We start from the raw sequence: 18,129 nt of genomic DNA on the forward strand, positions 1-18,129 counted from the left end.
AAACCTGTGCACTGCAACTACTGAGTCTGCATGCCACAACTAGAGAATCTGCACCACAACGAAAGATCCTGTAGGCTGCAACTAAGACCCAAGGCAGCCAAATTAATTAATTAATTGGAAAAAAAAAACAAGAACACATTCTCTTTGCACACATTTCCCTTTTCTACAGTATTACATCTGCTACTCTCCTTTTCATGTGCTCATGGCATATACTCACTAAATTTGCATTAAGAAAGAATTATGTCTCATAGGCGATACCATTTTCTCTCAAATATAATGTGCTTGCTATTTAGTAATCTCCTTTAAAGTATTTTGATTTGGCACAACGAGAGTAAGTATTATTTAATATCCACATTTATTTAGCTGGCCTTCTTTCTATGATGAAATAGCACCAGGAACAGCTTTGGCTTGCAATTACCTCCAAAAATCTTTAATGAGCTAGAAGTAAAAATGAAAAGGAAAGGTTAAAGGTTTTTTCTGACCAGATAATACAAGGCTAAAGGTCAACTTAATTAAAGTTTATAAAAAATAAAACCTAACCAGAGAGGTCTGTTTGCGTAGTTATGAATTCAGAGGGCCCCGTCTGATCTGTACTCCATACCAAGGTATTTATTTTGTCCACATGTGATGCAGAATAAGCAAATGCATCACATTTTGAATGCAATTCCGTGCATTTGACTTGGAATTGCTTTAATCTGATGAAAACAATACTACAATTGATTCTTGGAAGAGTGAAAATGCTTCATTCACTTTAAGAACTTAAAGGCTCATCTACTTAAAGCTTCAGCGTTTCTTATTCTCTTGAACACCTATGATGTTTAAATAATCCTTTCTGGGGTTCAATTTTCTTCGTAAGTATGATGGATCAATATTCCCTGTATATCAAAACAGCTGCTCTCAGAAAGAAAATTACCTGAGACAGCTACATCACGGGAGAAGCTAAGCACACAAGGTCGATGGCAAAAAGACTGTAATTTTTCCCCCTTCCCTGTATCCACACCCTTTGCACTGTGATTTTGCAATTCTTCTCACTAAAGAGGCAGAGGGCTTCCCAGGTGGCACTAGTGGTAAAGAACTCGCCTGCCAATGCAGGAGACATAAGAGACATGTTTCGATCCTTGGGTCCGGAAGATCCCCTGGAGAAGGGAATGGCAACCCACTCCTGTATTCTTGCCTGGGAAATCCCGTGGACAGAGGAGCCTGGCAGGCTACAGCTCATAGGGTAGCAAAGAGTCTGACACGACTGAAGTGACTTAGGACGCAGGAACACAAAGAGGCAGAGTCCATTTCCCTTCCCCTTGAGTCTGGACTAGACGTGTGACTTATTTTGGCCAATATATTGCAACAGAACTCACAGCATGCCAATTCTAAGCCTAGGTCTCAAGAGACCTTGCACGCTCCTTTCTGCTCTTTCTCAGAACCTGGTGACCATCAGGAAAACAAGTTCAGACTAGCCTGTTGTATTATGAGACAACAGCCAGCCATCTCCTAGACATGTAAGTGAAATCATTCCCGGTCAGCCAGTCCCCTGGCCAACATGTAACTGACCACAGACACAGAGTCAAGCCCCAGAGAGGCCAGTTTAGCCTAGCCCAAACCAGAAGAACTGCCCAGACTAGTGAGCTTATTGTTTTATCCACTATATTTTGCGACAGTTTGTTACACAGCAGTAGATAATCTATACATGACAATTTTTCGGAAGGAGTGTCATTTGAAATAGGCAACAGAAAACGACACAGTCCAGTCAAGTAAGGGAGTGCCGGAAGATTTTTTTTTTAAGCCAAAATTCAGTAACAAATCCCAATTTTCCATATGCAACTGATCCTAGAAATTAGGGACAATCGAGGTAGCTATTCATAAATTAAAAAAAAAAAAAAAAAAAGAGTTAGCATACAGTAGTTATTCTGAGGCAGGGAAATGATGGAAAGTCTGAAGTACCAGCAACAGAAAGACAGGTAGCAAACGGAAACCATTGAAGATGTGATTGTCACCTGGTAAATATTGATTAAGGAAAATGGAAAGGGAAAGTGTAAAAAGCACTGGCTGAGCATAGGTGTTGACTGTGGGTCGAGCTCCCACCCCGGAGATTACTGCTCACTTCTTAGCACTGTATTCAGGAGGAAATGGCAGATTCAGTAAAGCTGTTAAAGCAATGTCTTAGCTTCCCAAGCAGTAGAGAGCTTTCTATTTAAATTGCCATCCCTCAGAAGAGCTGCATTAGCAAGCCGCAGAGAAGGAGATCTGGGTAAATTTGCCATCTCCAATATACTCCCTAACCTCCCATTTTGTCCTTTAAAATCAAGGTTTTCAACACTGAAGATGATAAGTCTGCAAGCTACCTGAGTTACGTTCTCTAACACTAGCTTGAACAATCAAGGCCATTTTCTTCAACATTTTCCTCACCCTCCCTACCTGCTTTTTTCAATGCACTTAAAGAGAGTCACGACCCAAGCACTGTTTAAAATGCACAGTTCATAAATCTTTTGATGTGGAAACAATTCAATACCCAAACCACATAGCTGCCGACTTCCACTTCTTCACCTTTTTTCTGTATTTTGATTGGGGAAGACACAAAGCTAAGAGAGCATGATGGATCCCAGGGAGAGGGACGGTAGAGCAGCCATTACAAAATAAGTGAAGGATGCCAAGTGAAGTCGCTCAGCCGTGTCCGACTCTTTGCGACCCCATGGACTGTAGCCTCCCAGGCTCCTCGGCCCCTGGGATTTTCCAGGCATGAATACTGGAGTGGATTGCCATTTCCTTCTCCAGGGGATCTTCCCTAGCCAGGGATTGAACCTGGGTCTCCCGCATTGTAGGCAGATGCTTTACCGTCTGAGCTACCAGGGAAGGATATTACAAAATAGGGAGAGTCTAAAGTGTGGTCTTTGCTACTTTCTCAGTTTGTCCCTCTGAAATAGATAGCTGGTGAGAAGCTGCTATATAACACAGAAAGCCCAGCCTGGCGCTCTGTGATGACCTGGAGGGGTGGGATGGGAGAAGGGGAGGGAGGCTCAAAAGGAAGGGGGTATATTTATATATAAAATTATGAGTGATTCGCATTGTTGTATAGCAGAAACCAACACAGCACTGTAAAGAAATTTTTCTCCAATGAAAAAATAAATTTAAAAATTAATAAATTTCTTCAGCTCAAAAAAGTGTTTCAAATTTTAAAAGTGTTTTAAATGTAAGCCTGTTTTTAATCTCCCTTACTTCATTTTATTAAATTATTCTGTAGATCCATAAGCCAAGAGATGAGAAAAGTCAATTGAGGTATTAATGGCATGGGGCTTAAAAAAGAAAAAAAGAAAGTGCAAAATGAATGATCATTAGAGCATCTCAGAACAAAAGGTTAAGGTCTGAAGGACAGTTGCATATGGGTTCAACTGGTTACATAAGTGGCTCCTTCACACTTTGAAGCTGTTAGCAATTACTGGCCTTTAGAACAGGCTACCCTAGGCATCCTCCTCAAGGGAGAAAGTCTGCACACCAGTGACATCACATAAGGGCTTTCCTGGTGGCTCAGTGATAAAAGAACCTGCCTGCAATGCAGGAGCTGCAGGAGAAGCGGATTCAGTCCCTCAGTCAGGAAGGTCCCCTGGAGGAGGGCATGGCAACCTACTCCAGTATTCTTGCCTGGAGACTCCCATGGACAGAGGAGTCTGCTGGGCTACAGCCCATAAGGTCTCAAAGAGTCGGACATGACTGAAGCGACTTAGCACACACAACATCAGATAAGAGGGTCAATTAAGTTTGACACCCATCACAGTAGTAGTTGTCTGAGCTGCCCTGTTGCAGACTGCCTAAGAAAGTCAGGAGCTGGTCCTGGAGTTAAGGAAGAAATCAGCTTCTGTAAAGATTATAAGCCCTGTATGTAATAAGTATACAAGAAACAGAGTAGAAAAGACAGGGCTGAAAGGAGAAGTAATAGCAGTGATGTTAAAGAATGGATCTCTAACATCCATTCACTTAAAAAAGAAAAAACAGAAAGAAATCTGGAGAAGATTCAACAGCAAGTAACATCTATTAAACCTGTTTTGAGTTTTATTATTTTTCTATCTTTTATTTCTATTTAAATAGTTCATAATAGTGTACATATAATAAAAAAGAAACAAAATGAAGTGGAATAATCTATGTCGGCCCACAATAGAACTAGCTGTCTCCTAGGAGATTTTTAATGATAACACAAAAAGAGATGTCTGAGTGGATAGGTAGGCCTATTTTCTGGCCTACTTCTGAATGCCAGGTTTCAATGAGATTTAGAAGAAAAAAAAAAAAAAACTTTATCTAGCAGGGTGGTTAATCTCTTAACTGTAACTCATATTTTCTGCGTCTTCTTTGGTATGGGTCTGTCTTCCATGGTATGATTATAAGAACAATAAATTACAACAGCGACACTAGAGCATAAATCATCCTCTGGATATAATAAAGTTCTTATGTGCTTAAAAGCTAGGGAAATAATCCCAATTTCTCTAGGTAAAGTAGTTGATTCCCTTATTATCAAAATGCACAACTGGCATTATGACTAAACAGAATTTGAATGAATCATCTTAATAAAGGTACATGAAAGCATCTATCTAGACGCTTGGTGAAAAATAGACATTCTGGTAACTTTTTTTGGTTCCTTAGTTAGTCTACTGACGTTTTACTTATTTGTCACTTGGAAAACAACCACATGCTAAATCTGGATATTTGGTTGCCTTGCCCTGAAGAGAGCTCCTTCTGTGCTCTTGTTCCCGGGGTGCCAGCAGAACACCGGGCTCTCTGCCCACTGGGCGGTATGATATTGCTCACCTAGAGCAACGAGGGACAAGTGAGACGGCAGTGATGAGCCACCCTGCCCGTGTGTTTGCTAAACACCAAAGGCCAGATGAGGAGCACAGAGATCAGCGAGCAAGAGCCGGCTGCCTTACAAATATGTAGTTTGAAGCATTCGAAGGAACAAGGGCCCCGTAGGTGGCTGATCTGCTGCCTCTCTACTCTGTGTGGGCCCTTAAATCCTTTCCTTTGAGCTCCCTAATATAGCTCTTCTAAGGGATAACTATTTAAATAGAAAGCTCCCACTGTTTGGCAAGTCAAAAAGCATCAGTTCACTGTTCTAACAGCTCTACAGCAGCCCTGAAAACACAGAAGAGATGGGTGAGCAGGAATCCCCAAAATAGTCTCTTTGATCTACCAGAAGTCACTCAGTTACAGTGCTGCATGCAATTGAGAAGGGGAAAGTCGTTCTCTGGCCACTCCTTTTCATCATTAATATCCAGGTAATAAGTTACATTCTAAAGACTCTGCTTCTCGCTCATCTGCAAATAGGACTTCCTAGCGATCCCATCCTCTCTCAGGGCATTTATTTATGTCCCAACTAAAATACCATATGCCATGCCCCACGGCCAAGAAGAGGAACCTCACTTCATTCATGGTGACACTTATTCTCAAGAAAGGTTAGAAAGTATGCAACAACGGATCTGTAAAGACCTAATATTTAAGAACTCTATACAAACTCTTGGGTTAGATTCACTAGGAAATCTAAAAATCAACATATACAAAATAGCTAAATAAGTAATAAAATCAAGTGTATTGGTTGGTACTCTGTGCTGTGTTACAGCCTATAAATTCAGAGGTCAGACAAAGGAGAGGTTCGTCGGGGGCAAACTTCACGGAGTTGATGAGAAGATTTGAAGTTTGACATGAGTACCAAGGAAGAATTCAGTAAAATGGAAATGGTCTCATGGTGAGAAATAAATGGGTGGTGGTAAGAAAAGGACATAACCATCAGGCATTGAAGATGAAATGAGTTTGGGGTGTGTGTGTGTGTCTGTGTGTGTGTTGTGTCATTGTGGATAGTGGAAAAGGGAGGAGTGGACGTCTGAGGGTCGGCATGACTGAGTCATAATTTATCTAAGGAAGTTTTGGCTAAAAATACAGTGGACTTTCAACAAAAGGGATGCCATAGGAAACAAGGAGATGTTGTAAATTTGGGGAGTGTCTTCACCTCCTGAGAAATAAAATGGAAAGAGAAGAAATTAAACATGTAGTATCTTGCATGGTTTCCCCACTTGTCGAAGACGCAGTCGTGGAAGAAAAAAGGTAAGAGGACCATTCCATCACAAATTCTATTGTAAATAGTCACAATGAACTGAAAACTACTAAAAGAGAACAAAATTGAGGAGAGAGAAAAGCAAGGGTAAGGAGCAAGTGACACATACAAAATTGAAATATTTGACCCTATTATTTAAACTCTTCCTAAAATATATGAAATGTTCAAATGATTTTTTCCTTTACACACTTGAAGGGAAACAGCTTCTGTGTCTTTGTGGTAACAGGGCATCACAGCAAGAAATGAAACAAGTACCAAATGTCCTCCGTGCTAGTTGACACTAAAGAATTTCTAAATGCAGCCTCAAAGGTTTGTTTTTTTTTTTTTGGTACTGCTTGTTAACTCAAAGGATATGTAAAATCATTCCAGTAGCTGGTAAATGATCCATGACAAAGAAATATATATATATATATTTAGGATGTGTTTGAACAGAGAACTTTGCATTTGCTATTCTGCTGTGTCATTTAGACACAAGGGCACAATCTCCTAAAGCCAGACTTTTCAAGTTTTGAGATAAAAGGTATGAAAGTGAAGTCGCTCAGTTGTGTCTGACTTTTTGCGACCCCATGGACTGTAGCCTACCAGGCTCCTCCATCCATAGAGTTTTCCAGGCAAGAGTACTGGAGTGGGTTGCCATTTCCTTCTCCAGGGGATCTTCCTGATCCAGGGATCGAACTCGGGTCTCCCACATTGCGGGCAGACACTTTACCATCTGAGCCATAACCCACTCTTCTCTTTTTCTTCCATTTTCCTTTCTATCAGCACAATGCAAAGTATGCAGGCGATAAAGCCACACTCTCTATATCATTAGTGTTGAGAAGGTTTTAGACTTCTGCAAGTCTCCGGCCTGATGCTGTCCACCTGGCTTTAAGGCACACTGAGTAACATCAATTAATTTACTGAAAATGACTTCTGACCTAGTGCCAGGACAGTACAGACTACTCTTGCAATACATTCCTCAAATTCCGTAGCTGGTACAACACAATTTGTAACTTTTTCCATACTTAACAGTTCTTTCCTTGATCTGTATAAGGAGAAAGAATGAAAACATCATAATTTGACAAGGATAAAAGATGCATAGGCAATATAATGACTCTCAGAGATTCTGACCTGACTAGCCCTGAAATGGATGTTTTTATAGCATTGCCCACATAGGGAAACCCATTGAATACAATTAGCAAAAAAGCAATTACACTTCCACTTTTTCCCCTTCTATTTGCCATGAGTGATGGGACTGGATGCTATGATCTAAGTAATTTTAATGTTGAGCTTTAAGCCGCCTTAAAGTGATAGGCTTTTCAAAATGACTTAATTATTGTTTAAGAAACTGAGAATCAGAGTTGAAAATTGAATGTGAAAAAAACAAACCAACAGCTAGTAGTGTGCTCAGATTTGATCTTCAACCACAAATAGAATTTTATCCTTTAAAAGTCTTTGGCTAGTGATTAAGTTTTGTGATTAAATTCACAGAAAACTATGATGAGAATCAATTCACTTGTCTACACAATTGCATTTTTAACCCCCCAGTAATATTCACTAAAAAATTTTAAAACTTTATAGGTCCTAACGGTTTCTTTTATAAACTTTGTGATAAAACTATAATCCACTTTTGCTGACAAGATTACTTTTCTGACTGATTAATAAAAAGCATAAATGAATTTTATGATCATGTAGATAAAATTTTAGTGAGAAACATATATTGCTGCTGTTGGCTTCCATTTGTCTTCTTTTTATTTTTAAACAATCCATGAATAAAATCTTTGTACTTTAGAGGAATAAATGTGTTACACAGGAAAAGATCATTTCATTGTTTTATTTGGTGCAATTTGGTATTGTTTGGATTTATGACCACAAACATGAACTTCTTAGGGTAGCAATAACTTTAAATGATTACTATATCTGAAGAAATAGCAGAACAGAATACTATATGCAAAATTGTTAGGAAAATTGTCTTTTCCCCTAGATCAAAGTAATACATCCTAATTTCAGAAGACTAAAGATGGAAAAATATTTAAGAAGATAGTTTACCCATAGACTATGTTTTTTAGACTCTCTTCTCAATGTGGCTTAAAATTCTTACATACTTTTATCATTTAAAGGTATATATTTAAATGTCTTAATTGTGGTGAAAACCACCATAGGAATCAGCTCTGTCCAAAGAAAGACATGAAAGCAAGAAGAGGGTGTCATACAGACATCTGTCACTTTCTTCTTCCTTCCTAATTTTAGTCATATGAGTGTGTGATATAAGTGGCTCATCTAAGATCATTCATTAATACTAATGTTGTGTTTTTCAGTATATATTGTCTATCTATGAACATGCATATATTTATCAAACAGATGACATGAATTCAAGAAATTCATGAATTCGAGAAATCTCTCGGGTGCTATTAAAAATAATTAAAGAAAGATATGGCATGTCTCCTGCCCTCAAGATGTTCCTCACCTGCTTTATGATACAATATATATTGAACAGTAAGAAAACAAGGATTAACTAGAAGTTTTGGCTAGCATTGCAACAGCAAAGTAGAGAACTGAGCAATCATGAGACAGGATGGAAGGGGTGTTAGGGTACAACCTTTAAAAGAATGATAGAGCTGTTTAGGATATGACATAAACTGGTCAGAAACAACCAGGTCCGAGATGGTGGAAGATTCAACTTCCAGTGGACCTTGAGCTTCATTACACACTCACTGTAATACATTAGCATCTAGATGAAACACCCACAAGTGCCATGATAATTCTGAGGCCAACCATAAAAGGCCAAAAAGTGGGTGGTGCCCCAACTCCCAGAAATCCCCACCCCTTCCCCAAATAGCTGTAATAATCCTCCCGCTCATTAGCCTATGAAATTACCCAGCCTATAAAAACTAACCACCCCATATTTTGGGACCACTCTCACTTTCTGAGACAGACTGCATTCTGTCTATGGAATGTGTGTCTCTCTAAATAAAACTGCTTTTGCACTTAGTTCTTAGGGCAGAGCCCCCCTGCCTGCCTGCCTGTATCCCTCACAAGCATCTATATTAATAAATCTACTTTTGCCTATCATGTTGACTCTCACTGAATTCCTTCTGTGCTAAGACATAAAAAACCTGAGCCTCAATAAGTGCTGACACCAGGTGAGTAATTCTAATCAAAAGACAATGGGTTCAAGTCCCAGCCCATGGATTCAAGTCCCAATCTCAGTTTAACTAGGCTAGAATCCTACCTGGCTAAGCTTTCAGTATCAAAGATTATATAGAAAGGTTTTTGCCATCGAAGTAAATTTGAAGTCTAGGAAAGAAGGCAGTTTCCAAGGCAGTGTAATATAAAATGACACGGAAGATTAACTCAGACCCTCAGAGGAACCAGGGAATTAGACATAAGAAAGGCAGGTGGACTATTACATGGAATGGCTGGAATGGTATGAGAGTGGTCAGAGAGGATGAAGGAGGTGGAAACAATGCAGGGTATGAATGCAATGAGTGGCTGAAGTTTCCAGTAAAGAAGCCCAAAGAAAAAGACAAGAAAATAATAGATATGAAAAAGCAGGTACTCATTCATTCATTATCTGTGGCATCTGTATTATTTCCTGGCACTGTATTAGGCACTGGGAAAGCAATGAAGAGCAATATAATGTCGTGGAACTTTGATCCTTGTGGGGAGAGACAAAAAGATAATGAAATATGAAAAAATAATAGGTGCAAAGCAGAGAATTAAGATATGGTGATATTGTAGTGAGGGTCTAGGTATAGAGAGCACTTCGGTCGGGTAGTTACGGAAGACTTCTCCAAGGAGTTGATATTTAACCTGAGACCTTATATTTCTAGGAACAGTCAGTGTGAAAAACAGGAAAACCTGATTGGCTGGAGTTTAGCAGGCAAGGGGGAGAGTGCTATGACTTTAGAGACAGGGCCCAGGACAAAGTCATGTAAAAGCAACAGATAAATGAAGGCGATGCCTTTTCATTTATATAATGGTCTAAATATGTTCAGACTCTTTTAATATGGAAATTTAAATTGTTTTCTTTCCCTCTGTATTAAATCGGAAAGAAGGAATGGAAATCTGTTCTCTCAACAGCTTGGAGCTTTGGAGGATTAAGCCCTCTCTGAACACAAAGGGGAATGAATTCAGTTTTGGGTTAAATGAGCCATCAAAGTCTACAGTAAAATAAATAGAAGGAAGGTTTGAGGGTAGGGGCAGAACTGGTTAGAAAGCAAGAATTCCAATGGGTTGGAGCTCATCGCTTCCTGACTGCTCCTCACCTTCCCCCCAGAGGAAAAGAGATGAACCTTGAGGTGACAGACTTGAGGTGAGGCAAAAAGTCTGAAAACCCACAATATAGATCTATTCCTTGGAAAGAAGCCAGGAATGCAGAGAGGAAGACTGGTAGCTAGACTGAGACAAACAAGGTCCTTCCAAGTGATATGGTAAGATGGAATGAAAGCTATCTAAGAAAGCATTGAAATGCAACATATTTCTTATAAACCTTCTTATATGTAATTAGATTTATTTCAGTAAAAATGCCTAGGCAAAATCAGGTTTGTATAATCATGTTAGATGTCTAAATTGGCATTTCCCAAAATTCAGTGGGATTAAACGAGGCATTATGGAAAAAGAAAGCATGTCTCATAATCAAACACATCCAGGAAACACTGGGTTAAAAATGCTTCAGTGTTATTGTTTTTAAGTGCAGGACTTCTCAGAGCCTTTAGTTATGCTTTTGTCCCTTACCAATATCCAAGTAGGAGACACAGAATTCAGCATTCTCCAAAGTTAATTGATCAAAGAAGCTTTTCCTTTTTTTTACCTCAGAATATTTCCTAGAATTAACCTTCCAAGAAAATGTACTGATACATGACTGCAGGACTAGACTGGATTAGCAAAAAAAAAAAAAAAATTATGTGACGTGTACAATGCAGGCAAGTTAATAAAAACAATGCAAGTTAACTTGTAAGCCAGGTACCCAAAAGAATGTTAAACCTTGTTTAGCTCAATTGGATAGTCCTTATTGTAAACTATGCATCGATCATATGAAGAGGTTATACGATCAGAATTATTCCATAAATATTATAGGCCACACTTAGCTATTGGTATTAATGTGGCACAACTCAGTTAAACAATGCCATCATCTATTCCAATCTCTGTAAAAGAGAGGAAGGTTGACATTTTACATCATGTTCTCTATTTACCACCACCATTTTTATAGATCTGAAAATGTACAAAATAATATAAAGGATAAGACAGCCATATGGTAAAGATTAATTTAAATAACTTTTATTGCATCTGTTAAAATCAGATAAATAAAACCTGCATCTTAGTGAGTAAAATTATCTACTGAGTCTCTGATGTGTACATCAAGATCTACAAATGGACCTGCAAACCTCTTTGAGTAGATCCTGGGAGTCACATGTACACAGGCCCTTCTCAGCCACTTTACCTCCTCTTGTTTTGCTGAGATTTCCTGGGGGGAGAGGGAGAAGGTGAAGCCAGCAGAATTACATACTGGCTGAGTCCCTGATCCATGTTCTGTAAGCATCCCACCCCTCTTCACCACCCACAATATAATCTCTTACATTATATATATATATTATATAATATAAACTATCTTCAGAAACATGGGATCCCTTCTTCCCTGTTGTAGTCTAACCCAAAAAGCCTTTGAGTGGCTTCATGTGGAATCTGGCTTCCAAATTCTGTTAAAAAGAAATTGAAACATAACGTTGATTATCTTAGAATACGAAATAAAGAGTTGATAAAAATATTTTTACTATTAAGTTTCCCTGGTAATTTTGCTGAAAATGAAATTTGCTCTTGCTCAGATATTCATTTTGTCCAATCCAAGTAAAGCAACTTTTGTTACTCAGATCACCAGAAAGTACAATTAAACCAAAGTCATGGTGGAGTACTACATAATGACCACTGTTGTAAAGATAACTTCCCTGCACCATGAGTCTCCTAAGAGATTTTTTGTTCAAATATCTAATCATATTATAATACATTGAAAATATAATAATTCTAGTAACACATATTGTATATGTTAACCTACTCCAAATACTCAATCCTTATTCTTTCACTATTTAAGATCAAGTTTGGAGGGCATGGTACTGTATTATTATGCTGGTACAAAAGTAACTGTGGTTCTTGCATTGTTGAAATTTGTTGTTTGATACTGGAATACATTCAAAATAAATGTAGTTATGTTGTATATCATCTTAATGTACATTTCTCACTGTATTTTTTTTTTTTTGCTAATGACATTACTTGCTGTTTATTTTATATTTACTTTAGACTATGGAAATAATGTAAGACAAAAAAGCAAATTAAAGCAATTTTCTTGAGTTCAAAATAGGTCATAAAGCAGTGGAGACAGCTGGCAATATCAACAACACATTTGGCCTAGAAACTGCTAACGAACATACAGTACAGTGGTGGTTCAAGAAGTTTTGCAAAGGAGACGAGAGCCTAGAAGATGAGGAGCACAGCAACCAATTGAGAGGATCATCAAAGCTGATCTTCTTACAACTACACGAGAAGTTGCCCAAGAACTCAATGTCAACCATTCTAGGGTTGTTCGGCATTTGAAGCAAACTGGAAAGGTGAAAAAGCTCAATAAATGGGTGCCTCGTGAGCAGACTCTACAAATCAAAAAAATCGTCATTTTGAAGTGTCGTTTTCTTTTATTCTATGAGACAATGAACAATTTCTCGATCGGATTGTGACCTGTGATGAAAAGTGGATTTTATATGACAACCAGCAATAACTAGCTCAATGGTTGGACCGAGAAGAAGCTCCAGGGCACTTCCCAAAGCCAAACTTGTACTAAAAATGTCAAGGTCACTGTTTGGTGGTCTGTTGCCTGTCTGATCCGCTACAGCTTTCTGAATCCAGGAGAAACCATTACCTCTGAGAAGTATGTTCAGCAAATCAATGAGATGCACTGAAAACTTCAACGCCTGAAGACGGTATTGGCCAACAGGCAGGGCCCAGTTATTCTCCACAACAACGCCCCACCACATGTCACATAATGAATGCTTCAAAAGTTGAACAAATTGGGCTACGAAGTTTTGCTTCATCTGCCATATTCACCTGACTTCTCACCAACCAACTGACTACCACTTTTTCAAGCATCTCAACTTTTTGCAGGGAAAATGGTTCCACAACTAGCAGGAGGCAGAAAATGCTTTCCAAGAGTTCATCGAATCCCAAAGCATGGATTTTTATCCTATAGGAATAAACCAACTTATTTCCCGTTGACAAAAATGTTTCAATTGTAATGGTTCCTACTTTGATTAATAAAGATGTGTTTGACCCTAGTTGTAATGATTTAACATCCACAGTCCAAAACTGTAATTACGTTTGCACCAACCTAATATTAATACTTCTGTTTAGAACCATTGTGAGTCGAAGGAGCATAGAAAAATCAAATAGTTATATGTTTCCTATCTTGAACAAGTAAGATGTAACTATCCCTGAAGAAACTCACTTTCAAGTCTAAAGCATAAAACAAAATCATGACAAAATCGTGTTTGTAAAAACTATACCACTGAAATGTCTCAGAGATAAGTAGAATCATACACCAGAAGAGACATGTGTGGGGGAAAAAAAAAAATAACTCTTCTTGGAGTATTGGCCTGCAGATTCCAGAGAAATGGAGATGTCAAAAACACGGGAGGGTGACCTAAACCACTTTGTAATCTATCATCTTTTAAGTAGCCTCCCAAGCGGACTGGATAGTTGAATGGCATAGAGATTGCTAGTGATATATAGAGAGAATTAATAAACATGAGACGAACTTGCCTCCTCATTTTGAAAATTCTATTAAAATGCTTTGCAAAATTTCGAGAGTTGAACAGAAAGATGATTTATCCACTGCCTCCTTCCCTGGCAAATTACTTGAATCTATTAACATATGAAATTTCAAAATATTAGTTCATTTCTCTAACTACTCCAGACAAAGCATAGGAAAGGCCCTGCTTATAGTCATTTGTATTTCTCAAGTTCAATTGGATAGTCAAAGTCCATATCTCCTTAAAACTATGGTTCACAAAGAAATGATGTCTTTGAAAGTGCTCTCTAAGCTGCAACTTCCACCTACCAAGCAACAGGTGGCGCAGTGGCAAAGAATCCACCTGCCAATGCAGGAGACGCAGAAGACTAGGGCTGGATCCCTGGCTTGCGAAGACCCCCTGGAGTAGGAAGTGGCAACCCACTCTAGTATTCTTGCCTGGAAAATTCCATGGATAGAGGAGTCTTGCAAAATACAGCTCATGAGGTCGCAAAGAGTCAAACATGACTGAGCACACTTGCACGTCCTTCTATGAGCTAAACTGTGCAGAAGGTCCTCCATCGAAGCCAACTCTTAATTCTTAAGGCAAATCTTTGATATCAGTACTCTTATTATCCTTATTGCAAAGAAAAAGCCACATTGATAATCTGTGGCAGAGATGAAACATTTCAAGAATAAAAAGTATTAACAGGATTATCATATATTCATTTATCCAATAGAATTTGGAAAGTAACCATAGATAGAACATGCAAGCTTAGTTACTCATTCATGTCCGATTCTTTGCGACCCATGAACTGTAGCCCACCAGGCTCCTCCATCCATGGAATTCTCCAGGCAAGAATAGGGGAGTAGGTAGCCATTTCCTTCTCCAGGGGATCATCCCAGCCCAGGGATTGAACTCGGGTCTCCTGCATTGCAGGCAGATTCTTTACCATCTCAGCTACCAGGTAAGCCCAGCCATAGATAACAACAATGTGGTAAGCAGTAGGGATTTGTCACTGATAGTCCCCTGTCCAAAATGAGTTTATAACTAGTGTTAGAGGTGGCAAGTGGTAGGACAAGCCACCACTGCCAAATTCAAATAAGATTTTATAAAAGCAGACTAAGATGACTCAGTTGCTTAGCACCTGAAGATGTAACCTTTTTCCATCCAGTCATCTTTGCTTTGCCTTTTGCTCCTATTCTCTGTTCCTTCCTGCCACCTTCTCCTCTAACATTATTACTCTTGGTTTTTGTTTTTTATTCTCCAGGTAGTTAAAACATTACTGAAAGTTTTCAAGTTTTCTGCAACACGTCTTGAATCCCCCGGGAGAAAAGCAATGCAAATCTCAAGGGAAGAAAAGAGAGAAAATTGTAAAGTTTCATGATTTATGAGCACTTCCCTATGACCAATGCAGTTCTCTATTTTTCAGCTCTCTATGCATTCTCATCAATTTCCTTCCATTGTGGATTTAGTTATAGATATCTCTTTTTTACACAGTAATTGTTTACTTTACATTGAAATCCATTCCAATTGAAGTTAAATATCTTTCTACAGGGACAAAGGAGTAAAAACTTAGGAAAAATGCTTACCTATGAAGAGAAAAATGCCTTTACTACAAATAGAAAACCATGAGGCTTTTTAATGTAAATTCTAGAAAATAACTGTCAGGCTGCTATGATCTATATAAAGATCTAGGTATTAATATAAATCAATTTGTAAACAAACACCCACCAAAATACGGAAGTGGTAACCAACAGAGCTTGTGAGAGATCTATTTTACCAGAACCTTCTAATTTAATTTTATGACAAAATGATAAACCCAACAGACATCTGGAAAACCACAAGTGGAATCTGTCTGAGAGTTCATAGTGCTTCTAATATATTTCCACCTGACATGGAAATCAACCATCTCAACCTCCATTATGTGAATCTGTCAGATCTCCTGGGGGTACTCCTTTCTCAAACAGTAAAACCAAGGAAATGGAAGGAAGAAATGCCACTTGGGAGCTTTACTTTCATAAAGATTTAAGTCAATAAAGAACCACTGATAAATAAATATGACCTTAAAACAGAATTATTATTATTGTTGCCATGATTATTATTTTAAGTGTTTTAGGTATTTTAAGTATAATTCAGCTTGAAGACCAGTGGGAAAGACCTGGCTGGGGCATCACAATCAATCTCTATCACTAAAAGTTGATATTTGTGTCACCTTCATTTCTGCCTTTAATTTGGCAGATCTGGGTATGATCACTAACTTTCCCATATTGTCAATGTGTCAAATGTAGACGTGTCATATCTCACAGCAATGGAGATAGCTACAGATCTAAGTGGCTTGCATTTACAAGTTAAATCTGGAGGTGAACCCTACACATAGTGTCTTGACTTTCAAGCTTCCATGGCCTTTGAGAGGTTGGCTGAGCTATTGACTTCATAGGGAAACTCAGCAGGCCAAGGGCCTGTGGATGGCTTTTATCATTCTGTTGAGAACTCAGAAGTGTGTTTATTATTTATAGGGCTGTTTCGAAAATGTGGTTACACTTATTTTTTATTAATTGACTTTAACAAATGAATGCATATGTTTATATGCACAATAGAAATAAAGTATTTCAATGAAAGGAATATAATCCTTGACAACTGCTTTTTAGAAAGAAAATTATGAAAACATGGTTAAAATATTGCTCATTTCTAACATTTAGTAACCACTTGCTGTATACTACACTGCACTAAGCCCTTTACATATATGCTCTGCTTTAATCCTCATATCAACCCTATGAGTAGTTTCATTCATTTTTTTTAGATGAGAAGACAGACAGCAGAGTTTATATAAGGCGCTCAAGGTCACAGAGCTGGGATGAGATCTCAAGGAATGGCTTCTCATGCCTTCAACCTTAACAAACTACAATTAGTATTGTAATGTAGCTTAAAGAGGTCAATCTTTCAAACATTAAAAATTTCTCTTACTTCAGATTTATCAGTATTTGTAATTTATTTAGTATCTGTAATTTACTACTAATTAATGTATTAGTATTTTTGAAACATTAATGCATATTGCCATATGGGTCATACTTGGCCCATTATCACCAGCCTTTTACATTTCACCTTCTGGTTCCCAGTACTATTGTAGAACCCTAAAAAGGAATTCTGGTACTAATTCTAAAGTGGGGAGCTGTGTTTCTCCCTTTATCACCAAGAAATTCTCCAGATGCTAGCTGGATGTCTTAAAATTCAACTCAACTCTGACACTATCTACCAGGGACTGCTTTAGATTCCACAGGTTAAGGGTTCACTCCACAAGACCACCCAGGACGCTTGCACTTCAGATGCCAATTATAATTGATACCTGTACTTCTGACCAACTGGCTATAAATAGGTTTCCATGACTACCCTCCTTGGTTGGATTAATTTGCTAGAGCAGCTTGCAGAACTCAGGAAATCCCTTTACTCACTAGATCAGCAGTTTATTATAAAAGGATACAATTCAGAACAGCCAGGTGACAACAGCCTGGTGGTCCAGTGCCTAAGACTGTGCAGGGGACCCAGGTTCGATCCCTGGTTGGGGAACTAGATCTTGTCTGCCTCAACTAAGACCCGGTGCAGTCAAATAAACAAACAAAAATAAATATTTAAAAAATCAGAAACACCCCCCCCCGCCGCCATATTTAAGAACAGCCAGATGGTTGGAATGCAAAGGGCAAGGCATGGGGAAAGAGTACAGTTTCCCTGCGTGCACCAACCCAGAAGCTCTCTGAACCCATGCCCCTACTTTCAAGCTCTCCAAACTCCCATCCTTTTGGGTCTTTAAGGAGGCTTCCTTACAAAGGCACGATTGCCTTTGGTGTTAGATATAAAGAGCATTTCCCCCCACTCCTTCGCGGAGGTCAAGGGTGGAACTTAAAGTTCCAACTCACCAACCACCTGGGTGGTTCGTCTGGCAACCAGCCCCCTTCCTGAGGCACTTTACAATAGTCACTTCATTAACATTAAAAAGACCTTTATCACTCCTATCACTTAGGAAATGCCAAAGATTTTAGGACCTATGAGCCAGGAACTGTGAAAGAAAACCAAATCTACATGAGAAATAAATTTGGTCATCCAAACAACCAAGCCTACAATATCACAAACCCACTTATGCTAGACATGATTCCATCACTGAAAAACATTAAATTTATTTTAAAAATCCATGTTCTAATCATAAGTATGAAAAATTATCAGCACCAACTAGCAGTCTTTCAATGAAAGATAATAAGGTATCGTTTTAATTTCTCTGTTTGAGAAAGTCCC

The 18,129-nt window shown here is 38.5% G+C and overlaps 1 protein-coding gene and 1 non-coding gene across 2 annotated transcripts in view; both read right to left on the minus strand.

Moving 5' to 3' along the window:
• The window catches only part of IL1RAPL1 (interleukin 1 receptor accessory protein like 1), a 1,447,392-nt gene that overhangs the window by 1,396,195 nt on the left and 33,068 nt on the right, over positions 1 to 18,129 (minus strand). The window lies entirely within an intron of this gene.
• TRNAC-ACA (transfer RNA cysteine (anticodon ACA)) lies at positions 2,776 to 2,847 on the minus strand. Its single transcript has one exon. It is a non-coding gene; the product is annotated as a tRNA-Cys (tRNA).

Source organism: Giraffa tippelskirchi, chromosome X, assembly GCF_054371585.1.
Source record: "Giraffa tippelskirchi isolate mGirTip1 chromosome X, T2T-mGirTip1v1.2.pri, whole genome shotgun sequence".
NCBI classification, from domain to species: Eukaryota; Metazoa; Chordata; class Mammalia; order Artiodactyla; family Giraffidae; genus Giraffa; species Giraffa tippelskirchi.